General features: G+C 44.2%; 1 long non-coding RNA gene across 1 annotated transcript; it reads right to left on the bottom strand.

The window, feature by feature from the left end:
• Positions 1 to 1,774: 1,774 nt before the first annotated feature.
• LOC123641276 lies at positions 1,775 to 2,606 on the bottom strand. The gene is made up of 3 exons (XR_006736262.1): positions 2,534 to 2,606; positions 2,282 to 2,373; positions 1,775 to 1,813 (listed from the first exon to the last, which is right to left on the bottom strand). It is a non-coding gene; the product is annotated as an uncharacterized LOC123641276 (long non-coding RNA).
• Positions 2,607 to 11,793: the final 9,187 nt, after the last annotated feature.

Below are 11,793 nucleotides of genomic sequence, written 5' to 3'. Positions count from 1 at the left end.
GGCCCACCTTATGTCCGTGCTGGAATAGTCCGGTTGGGGGGGCATCTTCCCCATCCCAGGGGGCGGCAAGCTCAGATGCAGAACATCGGTTAGTACCGGTCCCTCCGCAGCCCTCCTTGCCTCAATGTCCGCGGCCCGGTTGCCCCTGGCCTCAAGGGAGTCCCCCCTCTGGTGCCCTGGGGTATGGACTACAGCCACTGCCTTGGGTAACAGGATGGCTTCTAGTAGTTGGAGTATCTCTGGCTTGTGTTTAATTTTTTTTTTTTTTTGCCTTCTGCTGTAACAAAGCCCCTTTTTCTATAGAGGGCTCCGTGTATATGCACTGTCCTGAAGACATAGTGGCTGTCAGTATACACCATCAGCCTCTTCCCCTGGGCCCAGCGAAGGGCTTCTGTCAATGTGACCAGTTCAGCCTTCTGGGCCGAGGTCCCCTGTGGAAGGCGCGTGGCCCAGATAAGCCTGCCTTGCTCATCTACTATGGCTGCCCCTGCATACCTGTGTCCGTCCCGGATGAAGCTGCTCTCATCCGTGAACCAGGTCAGGTCGCTGTTCACGAGGGGGTGGTCTTGCAGGTCATTCCAGGCCATCTGGGTCTCGGCCAAGATCCCAAGGCAGCTATGTTCACGCGTTGCCGGCACTGGATCTGGCAGAAGCGTGGCTGGGTTCAGGATGGCAGGAGTCCGGAACTCGATGCGAGGGGCATCTAACAGAAGTCCCTGGTAGTGAGTCAGCCTTGCATTTGTAATCCATCGTCCCGGCGGCTGCTTCAAGATCCCCTCTATGGCGTGAGGGGTGGTAATGTGCAAATGCTGACCCAGGCTGAGCTTGTCGGCATCTTTGACCAGCAAAGCGGTAGCTGCGATGATTCACAGGCACGCCGGCCATCCGCTGCTACCGGGTCTAGCGTTTTGGACAGGTATGCCACCGGCCACCTCCAAGGTCCCAGCGTCTCCGTGAGCACCCCTTGTGTCTACCAGGAAACTGACTGGGCTCCCCTGTATATTTAAGGTTACCCTGGGCTTGGGGAGGGGGTCCGAATCCCGTCTTCCCTATTTACTATCTTCTTCTTGCCCCGCTAGTAAGACTCTCTTAGGCGATGCTCTTCTTCCTAGCCCCCCCCCTTTTTCTTGAGACATTCTCTAGCCCAATGTCCCTGCTCCTTGCAGTGTGCGCACTGATCCTTGCCTAGCCTTTCCCTCCGAGGTCGTTTTCGGCCGTTTGCCCCTAAACTGATCCCCTTCCGTGGCTGCAAGTAGGATCTTGGCCATCTCCTTATTTGTCTTATGCACCTCATCCGCCTGGAACTTCCTATCTTCCTGTCTCATTCTTTCTAAATTCTCTTCCGGCGTCTCCCTATTGTTATAGACTTTTTCTGCCACTTCTAGCAGGTCTCTCAGAGTTTTCTCACTTAACCTCTCTATTTTCTGCACCTTACGCCTAATATCTGGGGCTGCCTGGTTAACAAAAGCCATCATTACTGCCACCTTGCTCTCTTCTGCAGTAGGATCTATGGGAGTGTACTGTCTGAAAGTCTCCATAATCCTTTCTAGATATGCCGCTGGATTCTCCTCGGGCCCCTGCCAAACATCCCCCACCTTAGCCAAATTGGTCAGCTTCCGTGCTGTTGCCCAGAGACCGGCCATCAGAGTCTGGCGGTAGACCCGGAGACGCTCCCTACCTTCAGCCTCATTGTAATCCCAGGGCGGCCGTTCAAGGGGAAAGGTCTGGTCGATGACTCGAGGGTTGATGGTAGGCCTGCCATCCTCTCCAGGGACTAACTTTCGTGACTCTCCCTGGATTCGCTCCCTCTCCTCTATGGTAAAAAGAACCTTAAGCAACTGTTGGCAGTCGTCCCATGTGGGCTGATGAATGAAAAGGACAGAATCTAAAAGGTTAATTAGATCTCTTGGATTATCAGAAAAATTTGCATTTTGAGATTTCCAATTATAAAGATCACTGGTGGAGAAGGGCCAGTACTGATGCGCCTGCTCCCCGTCCACTCCCAGGGGTCCCATGGCCCTCAAGGGAAGCGCCCTCATGGGTTCAAGATCTGGAGTTTGTTCAGTCCGTTGTCTTGTGCCGTACGCCAGCCCCCCCACTCCCCCGTTGGAGGTCCCGTCCTCCCCTGGGCCGCCGGAGCCGCCTGGGCCGCTTGGGCCACTCTAGGATTATAAGGTGGGGGTTTATGCCACTCTAGGTCTATTAAATCTGGATATAGATTAGAGTCCGACAGCACAGGTGATCCCGTGGGCTGAGGGTCCTGCACCCCACTTTTCTTTACCTCTTTGGTAACTAGGACTTGTGTCTTCTTCCTCGATGCTGGCAGGAGGGTCTTTAGCCAAGGTGGCGGATCCTGGACCAAGTCCTGCCAGACTATAATATAGGGGGCTTGGTCCGGATGGCCGTGATGACCAAAGACTACCCCTTTTATTTTCTCAATAAGCTCAGCATCAAATGCCCCTTCCCGTGGCCATCCCACCCCAAATGTCGGCCACTCCGCCTCGCACAGGGTGATGAATTTCTTTTTATTTACTTTTAGGGAAAGGCTGTGCGCCCTTTCCTTAACATCCTTAAAATGGCCCACAGTAATGGACAGGGGAGTCGATGGTGTCTGTCCCATGTCTGCGCAGCACTCCTGCAAGGAAACAGACACCGTTAGTTGGTCTGCTTTGGTGCCACCAGCTGATCTGGCGTCACTGGTGAGTTCCTGCTGCCCGCTCTTGTTGCCCACTGATTTTTCTGGTTCCTTGCACAAAATGGGCAGCAGGTCTTGGCCTTGGTCAGATCCTGTTTTAGTTTTATTTCTTTCCGCGGTGGGGCCTCAGAGGACACCCCCTCCTCCTGAGTCATGTGAGGAGAAAAAGGGTTATTAGTTACAAAGGGGGCAATGAAAATATTCAAAAGACAAATGAAAATGTTCAAAAGACATCGAATGACACAAAGCCACTAGAAAGGAGGGGCAGTTCACAGCCACACAAGGAGTCCCACCAAGAGCCAGTAGAGAAGTGTGAAGGCAGCCTTCTTTAGAGGTCCCCAAGATTGAGGGGTCACAGCATACAAGCCAATACCAAGTAGTAGCGCCAACAGAGAAGGGAGCCCCCAAAGAACAATCTGTAACCAGGAGACTGTAAATCCAGAGATTGAGAGGGCCATAGAAAAAGGAGAAGCTGTTGGGCTGCTCCACTCAGCAGCACCTCAGCTCAGCAGACTCACCCACGAATCTCATTCACCATTAGTTGCCTTACAGACACTCCACACAGTAAGCATTAATTCCAATCACACGCCTGATCTAAGAGTCCGGACTCGTTTCTTGGTCTTTCTCTCACACATTGGCAATATCACTCAAAAGAAATCCACAAAGGCACAAATAGACAATACTAGACCGGTCCTGTGTTAACCATCTAAAACTCAGACAAATAAAACCAGAATTTCTGCCGAGCGGCCCCGGACTTATCCCCTCTTGGGGTGCCTCCTGCCCGTTGGAAACCAAAAGACAAACAAAGGAGCAACAGACATCAACAGAAATTTTAGCCGGCTACAGCTTGGATTCCACGTCAAGTGGATCCACTTGGTTTTGCTTTCCCAAATAGAGTTTCCGCAGAGTGGCCCCGGACTTACCCCCCACTCGGGAGTGCCTCCCACTGTTTGGAAAAACAAAAGAGAAACGGAAACCCACTGGGGGCGAGGGACGTCTCCCTTCACTCCCGACCAGCGACCCACCAGCGCATCCGCCTAGGCCTTCTGCCAGTCACTTCCCAGGGCCCAGTTACCTATACCGTACGGATTCTCAGAGCTCCAACTCCTTCTCGGGTCCGGATTCTGTTCCAGGGGTTTTGGAATCCTGGATGAGCCCCCAAAATATTAGAGCCGGTTCCCCTCGGCCCCTGGAACAGAAAGACAGAGTCACCGAGGCTGCAAAAAGGCAAAGGAGTTTTATTGACTAGGTCGAGCTAGGGTCCAAGCCCCGAGCACCAACACAGTGGTCTCTTTCCATGGGCAGGGACCCCGTGCAGCAGGGCCGCATGTCTTTTATACTTTTTTTTAGCAGAGCACATGCACCGGGCGATGGATCCCCCCTCCCTCCCTCCCTTAATTCATTTGCTCTTTCAAAAGTGGCTGATTGTCTTGGCTCCTGATTGGTTGGTTTTTAAGCCGCGGGACTGGCTTTTGATTGGTTGGTTTTTTTAAGTTGCGGGACAGGCTTTTGATTATGCCTTGCCCTTCTTATCTGGTTAATTGGTTGGAGGGCCCAGGGACTCTCCAGCCCTTTATCAGGAAGTAACTTGCGGTTATCTCCCCGGGGCCTGTTACCACCTTCGCGGCTCCACTAAGCCAGCAAGCCATATTTACAGAAGCAGTTAGCATCCCTTAGAATCAAAGAGAGCACACTCTTTTTTTTTTTTAAACAATTCCCATTCTTCAGCCCTTATAAGCCTGTTGTTTGATCTAGCCTCAGACTGTGAGTTCATGGTTCTCACCAGAGTGGTGTCTGCTTAGACAAACTTTGCTGTGGGTCCCCACAAAAACTGGATGAGCTTCTCCTTTAATCTTGTTTTATGTCTTGAGAGCTTGGCTTTTTGACCAGTGAGAACACTCTCTCTGGTCTTTGCCATCCGGGGCTACAAATAATCAGCTTGTATCAAGCAGCCAGATGATAGGCTGGGAGCCCAAGACATGAGGTGACAAGCAGCGTTCTTTGTCCGACTGAGCCTGCCCTCAGGGAAGTTCCTGTTAACAAAAAGGTCTCAGTCTATAAGGGGCTTTTGTCTATCAACCTTTGTTGCTTGGTTAGTGCTGGGGAGCTCCTATCCTAGTATCACCTGTGTGGTTTCAGATTAGCAGGTCTGACCTGTACCCGAATGTTTATAGCAGCACAATTCACAATCGCAAAGATGTGGAAACAACCCAAGTGCCCATCAATCCACGAATGGATTAGTAAATTGTGGTATATGTATATCATGGAGTATTACTCAGCTATAAGAAATAACGATGGTACGACATCTCTTTGGTTCTCCTGGAGAGAGCTGGAACCCATTATATTAAGTGAAGTATCCAAAGAATGGAAGGACAGGCATCACATGTACTCACCAGAAAACTGGTTTCCCTGATCATCACCAAAATGCACATCGGAGAAGGATACCAATTGGATATCAGACTGAGACGGGGGTGGAAGGGGGTGGGGGGAGTGGGGGGAGGGGATGGATGTATGCCTATATGATGAGTGCGTTGCGCACCGTCTGGGGAATGGTCATGCTTGAAGGTGCTGACTTGGGGAGGTGGGGGGAGGGGGCAGGGGGGATGGAGGTATGACTACATGGTGAGTGCCAGGCGCACTGTCTGGAGAATGGACACGCTTGAGGCTCTGACTCAGGGGGATGGGCGGGACACGGACAATATATATAACCTGAGCTTTTGTACCCCCATGAGGAGCTGAAATAAATAAAATAAAAAAATAAAAAGTAAAAAAAAGGACAGGATTTCACTCCTTTGTATGTTGAACAGTGTTCTATCGTGTGCATATAGTGCGTTTTCTTTACCCGCTCCTCCGCTGATGGACACCTAGCTGAATTCCATTTCTTGGCTATTATGCATAGTGCTGCGAAAACACGGGAGTGCGAATATCTCTGCATGGTACTGATTTCATTTCTTTTGTACATATACCCAGCAGTGGGATTGCTGAGAGGACAGGTGTGGGAGGGGAAGAGAAACAGGGAATTACTACTAATGGTTATGGAATTTCTTTTCTGGGTGATGGAAATGTTCTAAAAATGATTGTGGTGATGGTTGCAGGACTCTGTGAACATCTTAGAAGCCATTGAATTGTTACACTTTCAATGGGTGAATTGTATGTTATGTGAATTATATCTCAATAAAGCTGATTTAAAACAAAACAAAACAAAACAAAAAAACAGATTAGCAGGTCTGTAACTGGGGGTATCTCATGTTCCATGGAAGATCTTCTCTGTTAAAATAACAAAGTTTTCTTGAAATATTGCTCTGAGAATGTGAAGGGTTTTATTTTTTTCTTTTAAGTAATTGGTCTAGGAAACAAAGATTTTGTGTTTTATCAAGACAATTTCATATGCTTGATGTTTTTTTAGGTCTTTGATTACTTGGGAAAATTGAGTCTTCTCAATATAAAAGACCTAAGTTTTTTATCACAACTATGTAACCTTCTGTATTTGCCTTTAATTTTTTTATTGTCTCTTTGATTAAATAGAGAACCAAGACCACATTTATTGTTTTAAACCTTTAGACATTTTTGACAAACTTCCTAAAACAAAATTTTAAGTTATACGTCTTTGACCTTGAATTAACTTTGGAATTTTCCATTTGGGCCCCTGGAAAGCCTTTGAAGGATGTGTTTCTTACCTTGTAAAAGAGATATGAAAATAACTAGGATTATTTGATATGTTGAATTATATGGGAAGAATTGCCAAATAATAAGTGATGCTAAGCTTCTTAAAGTTATATTTATGTGTATTTCACTGACATTGGTGTTCCAAAAATTACAAGTGAGGTTCCTAGAAATCTAATATATTATCAGTCACAATTTTGGTTATTATTGTTACATACCATAAAAATAACCAAATTTCCTTGTCAATTGTGTCATTACTATAATGAACTTTCATCATATCTTTAACCATTTTTAGTCTTTTGTTATCTACAGGGAGTTAGTCATTTACTTTGAGTCTTCTTTAAAAGCATTTGCAATCAGCCACACTCCAGAATTGCTTCTTCTTCAAGGAGATTCGTGGAAAAGACTCTGACAAATACTTTTAAATATAGGTTTCTTATGACTTTAATCATACTATTGGACTGAGTAAGAATTTCTAAAACTCTAATGAAGAAACTGGTGGCTTCATCAAGCAGAACAAGAATTAATTGCATGAGACTAAATGATCTAATGAGAATAAAGGTTTTATGACTTTTAGTTAAAATTTTGCAGGTTTTTTAAATGTTTTGTTTTCCAGATTTACAGAAACGTTTTTTTCTCTTAAGCTATCTATAACTTACAGCAATTTGGTAAATTATACTTTAGTAAATAGAAATGAAACATTTACATTTTTCTCCTTACCTGATTTTTCCAGAATTTGGAAACCATTTATGACTATTCTTATTTTATAGTAGTATAGTTATTTGTGTAAGTTTAATAAGAATCTGTGCTTTTTATAAAATGATACAATTGGAATCACTGCTTATATTACTGAGGCTTTTACTGAAATGTCATATTTTCATATACGACCAGACAGTTTTAAGAAACTAAGGCTGACTTTATGGAGTCAGTAAGTCCCCCGTGGAAAAACTGGCTTGGTACCTTGAATACATGGTTTCCTTACAGGGTTCCTTGCCTTGTGGTGAGTAATAATGCCAATTTCTAGCAGGTTCAGGAACCTCAGGTTATTTTGGGGACCTGAAAAAGACAAAAATTCACCCAAATCTATAAGTATTACAGGCATTCTGATGGTGAGTCCTTGGCTTGGTTTTCTAGCCTGGAGAGGCTTTTTGAAAGTCTAATCTGAGATTTCTTATCAAAAGTTCCAGCAAAGCACACTTAAAATGAGCCTGCATTGACAATCACTATTCTTGCTGTATTTACGTAAATAATCAGGCCAAGATTAATGATATTAAACTTATTTTGCAAATACATTCATTTTGCTGTGATTATCTTTGGTAAAAATATGGATGACTGTAGAGAGAAAAAAATTGTTTCAGAACAAAACTATAGTGTACCTGTTATTAGATTCTAGCTCATTGTTTTTGAGGGTTTGTTATTCACCTGTAAACTGAACTGGATCCTGAATTCTTTTAGTTTCCTCTAATATCTGGCACTACAACTCTCCAAATGAATATTTGCAATTTTTCTTCCATGCTTCTGACTTGGAATTGCTGAAATTAAAACTGCCCTTTTCCTAAAGCCTTGCAAGCTGAAGCTGACTTGATTTAGACATCAGAGAAATCACCACAGTAACTCATGTGTGGACAATCTTCATGCCTGTTGATGTACAGACTGCTTAGGAGGTTCACAGGCACGCTTAGTCCAAACTGCACACGAGGAAAATCTGTCAGGTTGCCACTGCCTGCTCTTTTACTCCCACTGAAGACGCTTTAAGCCCAACATCTAGAAATCTTCTCAACTGGATGCCCTCCAGACTCAGAAACTATTAATAGTTTACAGACTGCTCCCAAACACCAAGCTTGGATTTTCTTTTGTTTCTATAGAAATGCCTCTTATTAAATACCTGCACCATAGAGAGGCCTGACTTCGAGGGGAGCCCACCAGCAACACTACCTCCTGAAATGAGACACAAGGATTTAATTGGACTGACCTATTCCCGGGTCTCTTACCACTCAGCTACTAACTTGATTTTTCTCTCTTCAGCCACCAACTCAGCTTTTAGTATGTGAAATTTCTAGGGAAGTTTCAGACAGGGGAAATGAAGAAATTCCGAAAGTGTCATCTGAAAATATGCCACTTTGGTATGCCGATTACTTCAGACACAGGGCCCTTGGGGAATAGCAAATATAGGCAGAAGCTTTCTCTGAGCTCGCCTTATCTGCCTGAAGATGGATCCTCCTAAAGGACCTCCATTGTCATGAATCTCTTCCCCAGGAATTTCATCAACCAGAGAAGATTGACTCGAATCCCAGGAGAGGAGACTGGAGGTCCACACTATCCCCAGACACAGGCTATCACCTGCTCTCAGTGTCCTTTCATCTTTCCCCAAAATCATTTCTTCTCCCCTAAGTTGCTTACATCCCCCCACCTCTCTTCCCTATAAAGAGGATATACGAGATCCCATTGGGTTTTCAGGTATTCATTCTTCCTTCATGTGATGCCCCTGTGCATGTAATGAATTTGTCTACTTTTTCTCCTGTTTACCTGTCTATGATCAGTATATTTTATAGCCTCAATTTCTGAGCCTTCAGAGGGTAGAAAAAAAGTTTTCCCTTACCTATGTAAGCAACTGGATACAAGTATCGGGTAAGGGGAAATGTTAGGTTTGGATAAAGACATTTGAGTATCATCAGCATATAGGTGTATTTAAAGCCATAAACATTGATGAGCTCAGTAAGAAGAGTGTATAGATAGAGAAGACATGAGGACTGAGGACTGATCTGGTTCTTCAGTCCAGGAGGAATCATCAAAGGAGACTGAGAGGTGGCCAGTGATGTAGGAGAAAAATCAGGAGAGTCCTGAGTGACAAATGAAGATGGTATTTCAAGGATGACAGAGCAATCAATATTTAAAGTAAGATTAGTACTAAAAATTGACCTTTGGATTTACTGACATGTCAGTCATTGGTGACCTTAACAGTAGCAGTTTGGGTTGCATAGTGGGATCAAAAGCCTGACTGAAAAAGGTTAAAAGAGAATTAAAGAAGAGAAGTAGGAGACAGCAAATATAGATAACTCTTTTGAGGAGTTTTGCTCTAAAGGATAGGAGAGAAATACAGTGTTAGCTGGAAGGGTCAATGAGGTCCACAGAGGCAATTTGTTTGTTTGTTTGTTTTTAGGGTAAAAGAGATAGCACCTGCTTTTGTGCTAAAGAGAATGATTCAGTAGAGGGGATTGAATTTAGACAGAGAGGAGGGACTGACCTTGGATGGAGAGAGGACAGTTCATAGAGTATCAGGAGGAAAGGCATTGAACATCCAAAGTGAGTACCCCAAATCCCAGTGAGATCTAGATGCCTACATACCCTCCTCATAGGGTAGGGGGAGAGGGGACGTAGAGAACTTAGGAGAGAATAAATGATTGGGAAAGATCAATGGGCTCCTGGAAGAATAGGTGATAGCCTGTGACAATGTCTGGGCACAGTGTCAACCTCACGTGCTTGTGAGCAGGTAGATGTGATGGAGAGAAATGCAGAAGGTTCTCTTCTGGTTACTTCTATTTTCTCAGTGGAAATAGGTCATTGGCTGCAAGTGTGGATAAGGGAGGTAGGCGGAGCTGGAAGTTTAAGGATAGAAAAAGCATGAAATTGTCAGGTAGGAAAATGAAAGAATGAATGACCAGGAAATGTCATATGTTTGGTGGCCAGCATCATAGTCCTATGTAATGGTGCATTTGCTCTGGTCAGTTTTTTAGCTGCATAGATGCAAGTTCAGAGTAGGCAGAGAGCTGGATGTTTTGCTAAGTAAGTACAATGAAGCAAGAGAGGGGGACAAGGGAGTTAGGGTATATGAAAGATTTGAGTATAATAATTAATCATGGAATTCAGGCTGGATAAAAAGGGAAGTGAAGATAAATAAGAAGGGTGAGGGAGAGTACAAGTTGTAGGAATGATAGAGTTTAGATCCCAGGGGGTGGAAAGATTGCTGGCGTTGGGACATGTGGTAGGCAGAATAACGGCCCCCCAAAGATGTCTATATGCTAATCCTTAGAATCTGAGAATATGTTACGTTACATGGCAAAGGGGGCTTAAGGTTGCAGATGAAATTTAGATTGCTAATGAGTGACCTTAGGATATGAAGATTACTATGGGCCCAAAGTAATCACAGAGTCCTTAAAAAATAGAAGAGGCTGGTAAAAGAAGAGAGTCAGAGGCAGGCGTGACTACAGAAGAAGGTCAGAGTGATATGATGTAAGAAGGACTCAATTTGCCTTTGCTGGCTTTGAAGATGGAGGAAGGGGGCCAAGAATGAAAGAATACAGGTGGCCGTTTGAAGCTGAAAAAGGTAAGGCAATGGATCCAACCCAGAGCCTACAGAAAGGAACACAGCGCTGTCAGTGCCTTGATTTTAGCTCTGTGAGTCCCATGTCAGGCTTCTGAACTATATAGAACTGTAAGGTAAATTTGTTTGGTTTAAGCCACTAAGTTTGTGGTAATTTGCTATGGCAGCAACAGAATACTACAGGTTGAGTATCCCTTATCTGAAATGCTTAGGACCAGAAGTGTTTTGGATTTTGGATTTTATTTTTTGATTTTGGAATATTTACATATATACAATGAGATATCTTGGGGATGGGACCCAAGTTTAAACACAAAATTCATTTACATTTTATATGAACCTTATATGCATAGCCTGAAGGTAATTTTATGCAATATTTTTAATACTTTTGTGCATGGAACAAAGTTTTTACTGTGTTTTAACTGAAACCTGCCCACATGAGGTCAGGTGAGGAATTTTCCACTTGTGGCATCATTTCAGTGCTCAAAAAGTTTCAGATTTTGGAGCATTTCAGATTTTTGATTTTTGAATTAGGGATGCTCGACCTGTAATACAAAATATTAGAGGGAATGAGTACTGAACATAAGATTATGAAGGGGTTGGTACTAGCTTTGGTGGTAACAAGGTCAAAGGTATGGCCATAGGTCTGAAAGAAGGCAGTAAACTAGATCGTTAAGAGAACAAACCTCATAGTATCAGACAGTTTAAAACCAAAATTTGGTCATGATTGCTATACATTGGTCAAAATTATGTGGCCAATTATGAATGTATTGGAGTTTTGTTTGTTTTTTTCACCAGGGGGCATATCCAGCAGAAATGTCCCGCCCCTTCCTGCAGCTGATCTTTATTAGTGTTTACTGTTCGCTGGTTTAAGTTGTGCTCCTCAGAATTGCATTAGGCAGAGATCTGGTCTAAATTAAAGCTGTGATAAATGAGTACTGTTTACATTTCCTCACACCCGCCCTTCTCCACACACACATCAAATTACTCTGGAAATGAAATGCAAAATAAAATGAGGAAGGATTCTGTTCTTCATTAATGTGTAATTATAAAGTGCTGGGGCTCCCCTGCTGGGTGGAGAAGTAACGCCCATAGCAGGGTGGGAATGCTTGAGGAT

This window comes from Lemur catta, chromosome 1 (assembly GCF_020740605.2).
Source record: "Lemur catta isolate mLemCat1 chromosome 1, mLemCat1.pri, whole genome shotgun sequence".
In the NCBI taxonomy this organism is placed as follows: Eukaryota; Metazoa; Chordata; class Mammalia; order Primates; family Lemuridae; genus Lemur; species Lemur catta.
Note: the sequence above shows the minus strand (reverse complement) of the source record. Positions and strands in the feature narration are given on the sequence as shown.